Raw genomic sequence first — 11,108 nt, 5'->3', positions numbered from 1 at the left:
GCCCCTTTGTGGCTGCTGGTAGTACAGACCGACCGCTTACTGATTGCTAAAATAGGAACATCCCTCCTGCTCTCCTTCAGCTGATGCCTGTACTGCTGAAATTAATTCTGTTCTTACTTTTTGTGGGGGAATCTAGTTTCTGTCTGGGTTTTCTTCATGGGGATCTATTACAGGCATATTTATAGACCACTAATTCCGTTGTATTTAACTCTCCCAAGCACTTAATACAGTGCTCTGCTCATAGTAAGCACTCAATAAATACCATTGATTACTTGATTCTTAGATTGTCCTTCACCACCTGCCACAGTTATACTTTTTTTGGGTCGTACTCTGGGCCAGGTGATATAATTTGGCCTCATTAAGCTAGGGATTCTGGTAGTAATGACTGCCTGTTAGGTTGTGTTATGCTCCCCCAAATATCCCATCTCTTGTTGGAGCCTGGCAGGGAAATGACAGATGAGGAACGTGAAAACTTCATTTTCCATTAGATGAAGGGACTGATTTTCTACATTTTCCAGCAGATCATTAGGCTGTGAGGAGTTTGCCTCAAATTCTAATTCTACTACTTCTGCTGGGGGGTGGAGTTTATAGTACCCTCTAGGGGGTGGAGCTAAACTTTTAAAAGGAGCTTCAGGAGACTTGGAATTTTCTTTTGTTTCCTGTTCTCTAGTGGGTTTTACCTCTGCTGCTCTGCTGACCCTAGGAACGGGCCTTTGTTTCCACATGGTAAGCTACTGGTTAATTCTTTACTGATGTTAAGGGATAGGCCAGAGAAAGGAGGGTTTGTGGCTTTTTTCTTTCTGGTTTGTGGGTTGAATTTTAGGGTTTTTTTCCTTTTTGAATTCCAATCCCCCTGAAAGTAAATATGTTCAGAATAAATTATTCTTGCTTGCAATTAGTATGCCTGAGAATTATCTCAAGATGTTCACTGATAGCTGTGTAGTTTTCCAAAAGGCTTACACCGGGTTCCAATTTAAATCCTGGCAAGAATCCTTAACTCCCTTATTCCTTCTGAATGTTTTGAGTGGAGTGGGGTCATTTCTTCCCACTCAAAATACGTTGATGTGTGAGTCCAAATCTCACAGAGCCTGCTTATTACAGTACGACACATTGTACTAAGTCCATGAAAACTACTGCCTTGTTCTCTGGCTCTGTGCAGTTTGAAGATAGAAGTTAAACAGCCAACCAATTGTATTTATTGAGTGTTTATTGTGGGCAGAGCACTGTGCTAAGCGCCTGAGAGAGTACAATATAACAGTTGGCAGACATGTACTCTGCCCAAAATGCACTTTTAGTCTAGAAGGGGAGCAGGAGCATCATGCAGCAACTACCTAGAAGCAGCCTGGCCCAGTGGAACGAGGCCCAGGAGTCAGAGGTCCTGGATTTTAATTCTGCTTGCCATTTGCTAATTGTGTGTTCGTGGGCAAGTCACTTGTCTGTGCCTCAGGTTCCTTATGGGGATTCAATACCTGTTCCCTCTCCCACTCTTGGATCTAGAGGACATCCCTTATTTTTTTTCCTCTAAAGTGATATTATGTTTGGCTAATGAAACAGAATAAGGCCTCGAAGAGGCCTTCCCTGGTTCTGTGACCCACATGGGGATCACATTCTTAATTGCTATTTTACAGGTGGGGTCACCTAGGAACAGAGAAGCTAAGGGGCTTGCCTAAGGTCACACAGCATACCATACAAATGGAAGAGCCTGGATTAGAACCCAGTCCTTCTGACTTGCAGGTACGTGCTCTATCCACTAGGCCAGGCTGCAGTGTGGCTCAGGAAAGAGCACGGGCTTGGGAGTCAGAGGTCATGGGTTCAAATCCCGCCTCTGCCACTTGGCAGCTGTGTGACTGGGCAAGTCACTTAACTTCTCTGTGCCTCAGTTACCTCATCTGTAAATGGGGATTAAAACTGTGAGCCTCATGTAGGACAACCTGATTACCCTGTATCTACCCCAGTGCTTAGAACAGTGCTCTGCACATTGTAAGTGCTTAACAAATACCAAATACCAACATTATTATTTTCTAAGGGCTTCCACTTCTGTGGTGGAAGGCATGTCCTGGAGTTTATTATAGCGTTCTTACCGTATGTGACAGATTCCCTCTTTATTGATGCCATAGTAGTATATATGGGGCCAAACCGCTTCCTTAGCTGTGAGAAAAAGTTCAGCACTTTCTTTCTTAGAGCAGAGGTGAGCTAGGAAATCTCTTGCTTCAAAGCACTGCAGGAGCAGTGATGAGAGAACCTGGAGCACTGATTAAGGCAGTGTTTCTCCTAAACCAGAAGGACAGCTGGGTTTGGAGTTTGTTTGAGTTGGTTTGATCTTGAGCTCTGCCCCTCCATTCCCCCATAAAACTCCCTCATGGAGCCCCCAGGGCTTTCACCACCTCCCCCCCCCCCCAACCCCGATTAACACCCACCCCCCACACTACTTCTTTGGTAAAATTGAAACCATTGAGAGTGAACTTCTCAAAGTCTCCCCGTCACCACACCATTTTATTACCATTTTTTCCTTCTGATTCTTAAATCACCTTTGCCTCTGATCCTATGTCCTTCACTAACACTGTCCTTTCCTAGTTCTCCTCTGGTCTCTCTGTCCGCTCTGCCTCTTTCTCAGGCTCCTCCTCTGCGTCCCACCCCCACACTGTGGGTGTCTCTTGTATGTCTTAGTTTTTGGGTCCCTTTCTCTTCTCCACTTACACCCGCTCCTGAGGAAAACTCAGTTGTGCCCACGGCTTCCAGTTCATCCCTATGAAGATGATTTCCAAATCTCCCTAACTTCTGTCTCTCTCCACTCCAGTTCATACTTCACTGTCCTGCCTGAATCACTTTTCTAAAAAAAAAAAAAAAAAAAAGTTGAGACCTCATCTCCTGCCTCCAAAAACATCCAACATGGTTGTCTTTAAAAGACTTAATTAGCTCCCTAATCTTGCTTATCTCCCATTACAACCCAACTCCCACACTCTTGGCTTCCCCCCATGCCAACCTGCTTACTCTTCCTTCATCTTGTCTGTCTTGGTGACATCCCCTTATTGCTCATGTCCTCCCTCTGGCCTGGAACTCCCTCCCTCCCCCTTTACATCTGACAGACCACTACTGACCTTATCTTTAAAGCTTTTTAAAAGTCACACCTCCTCAAAGAGGCTTTCCTTGACTAACTCCTCATTTCCCCAACTATTTGCCCTCTCTTCTGTGTCTATACACTTGGCCCAGTACCCCTTAAGTTCTTGGATTTTTCTCCACAGCTGAACCGCTTAAGGGCATATCCTTATATCCTGCTGTTTCCCCTAATTTATTTTAATGCCTGTCCTCTCCATTAAATTGTAAGGTCCTTGTGGGCAGGTATCTTGTTAACCAATTCTATAGTATTGTACTCTCCCAAGTGCTTGCTTGCACAGTGCCCTGCATTTAGTAGGTGTTCAAATGCTATTGACATAAAAAATACCTTTACAACAGGGTTCATCTCCCGGATAGTGGCATAGCCTTGATCTTAACACCCATCCTCTTGGTTAAATACAACTACTGTACTTCAGTCACCTTAATAATTGAAGAATTTCCTTCTGCTCTGTAAATAATGAGTGTTGGGAAAACTGTTGATGGTGGCCAATCTGAATAAAGGTCAGCATTATTTAAAAAAAACTGTGGTGTGAGCAGGCAGTTACATAGCATTTCCTCCTCATTTCATCCTCCCCTTTGCTTCCTCTGCTCCTCTATTTTATATAGGTGGCTTTTAGGACTAGTGGTCAATGAAAACCCTACAGTGGAACTTAAAAATTTGTGCTTCCGAATCCTTTTTCGGTGTAATGTTCAATGGGAAATTATTTTAGTTGAATACTTAAGTCTGAAATAAGATTCTTTTGTAACTCTTGTTTTTTTCTACTGCTAGTAATTTTTCAGAAATGTGGCTTTGGGGCTGAGATTTCTTATTGGCTGTAGTTGACAGGACTTTTCTGGAAAGTTTGAGCGGTAGTAATTGGGAAATTTTTGAGTAAATGTTGAAAATAGTCTTTCCCATTACAAAGAAGGCACAAGGTAAATGATTTTTATAAAATTTTCCCCAAATCAAATGAAATATCTTTAAATTTGTCAGCACCATCTTCACAGAAAAATGAAAATTATACCTAAGTGGAGCAAACTACATATTTTCAAAGTCAGGACAATTTAAGAGTAAATGGGAAGCACTTTATGTTGCATTCACATTAAAATTTTCAGAGCCAAATCCGATAACTTAATTTGGCAAATGAGACTTTGAATTGAGAGTCTGGATTGAAGATTCTACTCCGAATAAAGAAATGTTTTTCTTTTTAAGCCTCATTTTCCAAGGGGAAAAGCATATTTGGTGAACACTGGAGGAGGTAACTTCAGGAGTTCTTTAAATAGGTGGCATTTGCTTTAAAGTGTTATTTCTCCCTCCCCCCTCCTGAAAATGCTGTGAAAGTTGCCTCTTAAGGATATACTAGTATTCTAGTTTGATCACAGTGCCCAGGTTCAGTATAGGGTAGTTTGAAGCAACCTACTTTACCTCTCAATGGTGTAATTGCACCTGTAAATGTGAAATGTACCCAATCATTCTTTTGAAGAGGGTTCTCATTGTAGATGGCACAGAAGAAAGGGAAATGATGACTTTTATAATAGGGCTGGCCATCTCTATATCAAATACCTGCAAGTGGCTCAGCCCAGAAGTTGTCTTCCGATATAAGATTGTCTATTTGGGTTGGCTTTGAATATAATGCAGGGGATAGTTTGGGTGTCATTCTGTTTCACTTCCAATTAGCTAATGAATCGGGTTTCTCTAGTCTCCCTAGTGTAACAATTTCAAAGTTTGCTTTTTGCCTCTTAAAGAGTTGAGGGTGCATCTTTTTTTGTTGCTATTGTCTTATGGGTGACATTATCCCTTTCTTTCAGCCTCTCAATCCAGTCTGTTGCTAAACTTTGCCAGTTTTTCCTCTTTAACATTTCCAGAATCTGCTCCTTCCTCTCCATCAAAATGGCTACTCCACTGGCCCTGACGACCCTCTTCATGTACTTGACAACTGCATCAGCCCCCTTGCTCATTTAGTATTTCACTCTGATCCCTAGATCTTTTCTATAAAATGGCATTCCATACACCTCTCCCCTCATCTAAAACAATCAGTGTAACTAACAGATATTCCTGATCCTTGGCTTTAGGACACTTAATCTCTCCCTCCTACTTATCCGCTCTCTTCTCCCACAACCCTCCAGCTTGCCCTCTTTATTTTTATCAAGCTAGTGTACTCACTCTCTTGTTTTCACCTCTTCCACTGCTTACCTCTTGCTCACTCCCTTCCCCTTCAAATTTGATGGACCACAGTGCTCCTCATCTTCAAAACTCTTCTGAAATATTTCCACCAGAAAGACTTTCCTGATAAATTTTTCTGCCACCCTCTTCTCTTCCCCCTTGCCATCCTCTCAAGTACCCCTTCTATATTCACAACCATCTGTACTTCATTAATAATGGTATTAAGAGTTTACTACATTCCAAGCACTCTACAAAGCACTAGGGTAGAGTCAGGACAGCCAGAGCTCACAATCTAAGAAGGGAAAGCAGGTATTGAGTCCCCATTTTGCAGATGAGGGAACTGAAGCACAGAGAATTTAAGTGACTTGCCCAAAGTCATGTGGCAGAGCTGATACTAGAACCCAGGTCCTTTGACTCCCAGGCCAGTGCTCTTTCAATTAGATCACACCATTTCTCACATATATTATACTTATACAATCATGCATATTGATTTACGTATCTTACTGTTTAATCACTAATTCATATGCATAGCCACTTCTTTCTTGTAAATTATTTCAGGATCTGTCTCCCCTGCCAGGTTGTAAGCTCCTCGAGAGCAGAGATCATGTTTACTAAATCCAGTGAGTTCTCCCAAAAGCTTGGTATGGTGTTTGGAAATGGCAGGTGATCAGCAGTTACTATTGACTGGTGAGGAAAACAGAAAACAGATAGATGTTATGTGGTGCTTCCAGTGACATGTAAATTTCCTCAAAATTCTCTGTACAGAGGTTATTAGCTAAGTTGTTAAATGTCCTTTTATAGAATATGGTGATATTGATAAAAAGAATGCTTGGCATGCATTACCTTACCTAAATATCCTCAAAAAGACATCTAATAAACTCATTGTCATTCAGTTGTATTTACTGAGTGCTTACTGTATGCAAAGCACTGTACTGAGCTCTTGGGAGAGTACAGTCTAACAACAAACATACATTCCTGCCCATGACGAGCACACAGTATAGAAGGGGAGATAGGCATTAATATAAATAAATAGATTAATAAATAATAGGTGTGTATATATATAAATATTATGGGGTTGGGAGGGAGGATGAATGAACGAGCAAGTAAGAGTGGTGCAGAAGGGAATGGGAGAAGAGGAGAGTCAGGGAAGGCTTCTTGAAGGAGATGTGCCTTCGATAAATCCATCTAGGTGTCCACGCAGCATCCTTGTGGCACTATCTCATTATTGAAGGGACGTGCAAACAAGGACCTTCAAAAAGTATTTTCTAGTACTGAAATTGAAATATTATTCCCTGAGCTAAGGCCCAGAGAAGTGAAGTGACTTGCCCAAGGTCACACAGCAGACAAGCAACGAAGCCGGGATTAGAGCCCAGGTCCTTCTGATTCCCAGTCGTGGGCTCTCCACTCCACCACACTGCTTCTCTAGCAGGGGCAAAGGCCTCACTGACTCTCTAGCAGTGGCAAAGACTCCCAATGCCCTTGACGAAGTCCTACATTCCTGCTGGCCTGCTTATCTGTGGTGTTCTCTGCCCAGTAGGAGTATGACTGACAGGGACAAGAGAGAATGTGAAGAGCTGCCAAGTCACTAAATCTAATGAATTCCTTCGTGTAGATTCTCAAGACCAGAGCTGAGGGTCTGATGGAAAAGACCAGCATTATCATCTTCAACATTACCATCACAGTTGAGCATGATGCATTAAGCATCATCTGACTTCTGTATCCCTAAGGCCTGCCTTGTTTCATTTGCTTACTGCCTGGAAGAAAGACAGGTGGCTTATAGCATTTTGCCTTTACTCAGTACATCTTCCAAGGGATGCCTCCTTCCTTTTCCTTAAGCATGGAACAGAAGCATAGTGGCACAGTGGATAGAGCACGGGCCTAGTGGATGGAGCACAGGCCTGGGAGTCAGAAATGCCTGGGTTCTAATCCTGGCTGCACCACTTGTCCACTGTGTAACTTGTCACTTAACTCCTCTGCGCCTCTGTTTCCTCATCTGTAAAATGGGGATTAAGACTGGAAGCCCCTGTGGGACAGGGACTTTGTTCAACTTGATTAGCTTGTATCTACCCCAGTGTCTACACCGTAGAACTAGGTCATCAAACGCACAGAGTAAGGTATATAAAAATTACTTAAGTCAAACTTGAAATGTCAGCCCCAAACTAAACATTAGCAGCATTTTCTAAATTATCACAGCTACTCATTTGGCAAACCAGACAGCTAATTACAATTATATTCATCAATGCAAATAAAATTGTCAGCTTAACATAAAATGAATCTATAAAAAGGTGCATTAATAATCATAAATGCAGGATATCATTACATCCACATTTCTGTAATCAGCAAGAGTTGCTAAGATTTTTCCAAACAGAAATGCCATCTTGAAACTAAAGACATCATAAGTAGTTTGTCTACCTCCAAAAATGCCCTCTTCCTTAAGGAATTTAGACACTTCAGCATTAAGTGTAGGAAAAATATTTGTTCAACAATAGTAAGGATAAGAAACACGGTCCTGTTTTTACCACACTTTTTTCACAATATGGCCTCCAACTAAAAAGTAAGACAATGGCTGTGATCTTTGCAGACCAAGAGATACAGGGCAAATGACGTCCCATTACACACTCCAGTGGTCCATTAAGCATAGGCGTCTACACCAGATGGTAACAAGATTCTTGGAGGAATAAAGGAGTGATTACCTTCCATCTCAGTGGTCAGGAAGGTACTATCAAGACTTTGAAGTTGGGAAAAGTAATTTTCTGTCAGATATGAAGAGGGAGGGTATTCCAGGCCTGAGGCAGGATGTGGGCAAGAAGTTGGCGGTGAGATAGATGAGACTGAGATAAAGTGAGTAGGCTGGCATTAGGGGTGTGAAGTGGGTGGGCTGGGTTGTAGTTAGAGAGAAGCGAAGTGAATTACTAGCGGGCAAGCTGATTGAGCGCTTTAAAGCAGATGGTAAGGAGTTTCTGTTCGTGAAGGTAGATGGTCAACCACTAGAGGTACTGAGAAGCAGCATGGTGTAGTGGATGGAGCACGGGCCTGGGAGTCAGAAGGTCATGGGTTCTAATCTCAGCTCTGCCATTTGTCTGCTGTGTGACCTCGAGCAAGTCACTTTACTTCTCTGGGCCTCAGTTACCTCATCTGTAAAATGGGGATTGAGGCTGAGCACCCCATCTGGGACAGGGACTGTGTCCAAACCCAATTTGCTTGTCTTCACCCCAGTGCTTAGTACAGTGACTGGCAAGTAGCACTTAACAAATACCATAATTATTATTATTATTACTTGAGGGGTGGGGAAACACGGACTGAACTGAGCCTGATGAAAAACTCTCAGATGTAGGTTTTGAAAAAAGACAATCACTTGATGATAGAATAAAAATAATGACAATATTTATTTTTGTGTGAAACACTGAGCTGAGCACTGGGATATATAGAAAAAAATAATCTGATTGAACACATTCCAAGGCTAGGGTCGAGGGGGTGTGAAGAGAATGGGTATTTTATCTCCCCCCCCCTTTTTTTCTTAACAGATGAGGAAACTGAGTCACAGAAGTTAAGTGATTTGCCTAAGGTGGAACAGCAGGCAAGTGGTGGAGCCGTGAATAGAACTCAGGTCTCCAGACTGTCAATCTCCTGTTCCTTCAACAAGATGTACTGAGGGACCATGTCCAGCTGATAAACTTGTATCTACCCTAATGCTTGGAGCAGTGCCTGGTACATAGTAGGTGCTTAACAAAAGCACTCCTCCTTTAGACTGTCTCACTTTCTAGACTGTAAGCTCAATGTGGGCAGGAAGTGTTTACCAACTCTGCTGTATTGTATGATTACCAAGTGCTTAGTGAAGTGTTGTGCATTCAATAAGTGTATAATAAATACCATTGATTGATTAGATTGACAGCCTCTTGTGAGACCTTGTATCTACCCCAGCATTAGTATCATGCTTGGTTCATGGTACTCACTTAAATATTATTACTACTACTAATATTATTATTTTTCCACTTTACTGAAATGTCAGTCGCATCAGACTCATCCTTATGTACTCAAACTCCTGCATTCTGGTTACTCTCTTATTTCCCTGTTAGGGAAAGAAGAAGCAGGAAGTTTGAAGAAAAGTGGACCCAAGTGGAGCTCTGGTTATTTACCAAACTGAGCAGCACACATTCTTTGTGACTGGTAACTCAACCCAGGTTTTGTCAAATAAAAACCAGAGACAGGGGATTCTTAATCTAAGATTCCAGGATGTTCCCCCAGGTCTCTAGTCTGTACAAAGGGGGCAATCACTCTTATTCCTTCCTCTCTTCTCCCTGGGAAGATTTGTGCTGGAGGGAGGGAAGGAGGGGGCTGGGAAGGGGATGGAAGAAGCAGCAGCATGGCCTACTGGATAGAGCACGGGCCTGAGAGAAGGATCTGGTTTCTAATCCTGGCTTGGCCTCTTGTCTGCTGTGTAACCCTGGGCAAGTCACTTAATTTCTTGGGACCTCAATTTCCTCATCTGTAAAATGAGGATTAAGACTGAATCCCATTTGGGACAGGGACCATGTCCAACCTGATAAACTTGTATCTACCCTAATGCTTGGAGCAGTGCCTGGTACATAGTAAGTGCTTAACAAAAACCATAAAAAAAAAAGAGGGGGATTTATTGAGCACTGTATGTAGAGCACTGTGCTAAGCAATGGAGAGAGCTATAAAGATTTAAATTCAGTTCTTGGCTCTTAGCAGACTGTTGGGTGTGCATGTGTGCGCATATGCACACAAGAGGAAAGATTGAAATATAGCGATAAAACCAACAGAATAGCATAAGAAAGTAAGGACAAAATCAAGAGCCTGCATCCAAAAGGAGCAGTTTCTAGTCTCCCCATTGCTCCAGAAGTCTTTTGGAATCCAGTGGTTACAACCCTCTGAACATTCTGTACTGAGAGACCAGTTTAAGGTGCGCTCTGCTGACCATAACATGCCCAAATTTCTGTAAAGGTTATTTAATCTGATAGACTTACCATACCATCATTCAACAGAATCTAATGAATGTCATTGAAAACAGTCCCTCTAAACTGGTCAAGGATTTTTTGATGATTGAATCCACATCTTGCATAATGTAAACAGGGTTTTTTTTTCTATTCAGCATGAACATGTTGTGGATATGTTGTACAACATGATGGCCAAGAAAAGCCCTGATTTTTGTGGCTTTCAATTGACCAGAGCTGGTGGTTAAGTGAATACAGCACATCGGCTTTTGCAGTTTATTAACTGCTAATATAATGGTATATAGTGTTTTATGAAGGTTGGATAGAGTCACACCAGCATAAACAATTCTTCTCTCCCAGATTCAGTGGGAATTTTGCATCGCCAGGAGAGTAATGCAAGCATACTTTGGCCTCTTTCTTAGGTGAAAGAAAGAAATAATGGAGACCAAGAATTCTAGACTTTCATCAGTACCACGAAGTGTTAAAATGAAGGTGCTTTCCCAGAAATTTTTAACAACTTATCCTTAACCTGGAGCTTCTAACATCAATAATTTGTCCAAAATAAAATCGTTTAAGGGGTGAAATAAATAGTAATCAGGTTAGGTTCCTAAAGGCTTTTGGAGCCAGTAGTAGTTTGGCAAGTTTTCTTGGCCTGCCAGTCTGATTATAACTTTCTTTTTTAAGACTTATAATTATCCTTTTGAAGCAGTGTAGCGTAGTGAAAAGAGGATGGTCCTGGGTTCTAACCCCCACTCTGCCACTTGCCTGCTGTGTGACCTTGGGCAAGCCATTTAGCTTCTCTGTACCTAAATTTCCTCATCTGTAAAATGGGAATTAAATACCTGTTCTCCCCCCTACTTAAACTCCTCCTTTAGACTGTCTCCCTTTCTAGACTG

The 11,108-nt window shown here is 42.0% G+C and overlaps 1 long non-coding RNA gene across 1 annotated transcript; it reads left to right on the top strand.

Moving 5' to 3' along the window:
• Nucleotides 1–436: 436 nt before the first annotated feature.
• On the top strand, nt 437–9,428 carry LOC114811174. The gene is made up of 2 exons (XR_003758853.1): nt 437–726; nt 9,334–9,428. It is a non-coding gene; the product is annotated as an uncharacterized LOC114811174 (long non-coding RNA).
• Nucleotides 9,429–11,108: the final 1,680 nt, after the last annotated feature.

This window comes from Ornithorhynchus anatinus, chromosome 4, assembly GCF_004115215.2.
Source record: "Ornithorhynchus anatinus isolate Pmale09 chromosome 4, mOrnAna1.pri.v4, whole genome shotgun sequence".
Classification (NCBI taxonomy): domain Eukaryota; kingdom Metazoa; phylum Chordata; class Mammalia; order Monotremata; family Ornithorhynchidae; genus Ornithorhynchus; species Ornithorhynchus anatinus.
Note: the sequence above shows the minus strand (reverse complement) of the source record. Positions and strands in the feature narration are given on the sequence as shown.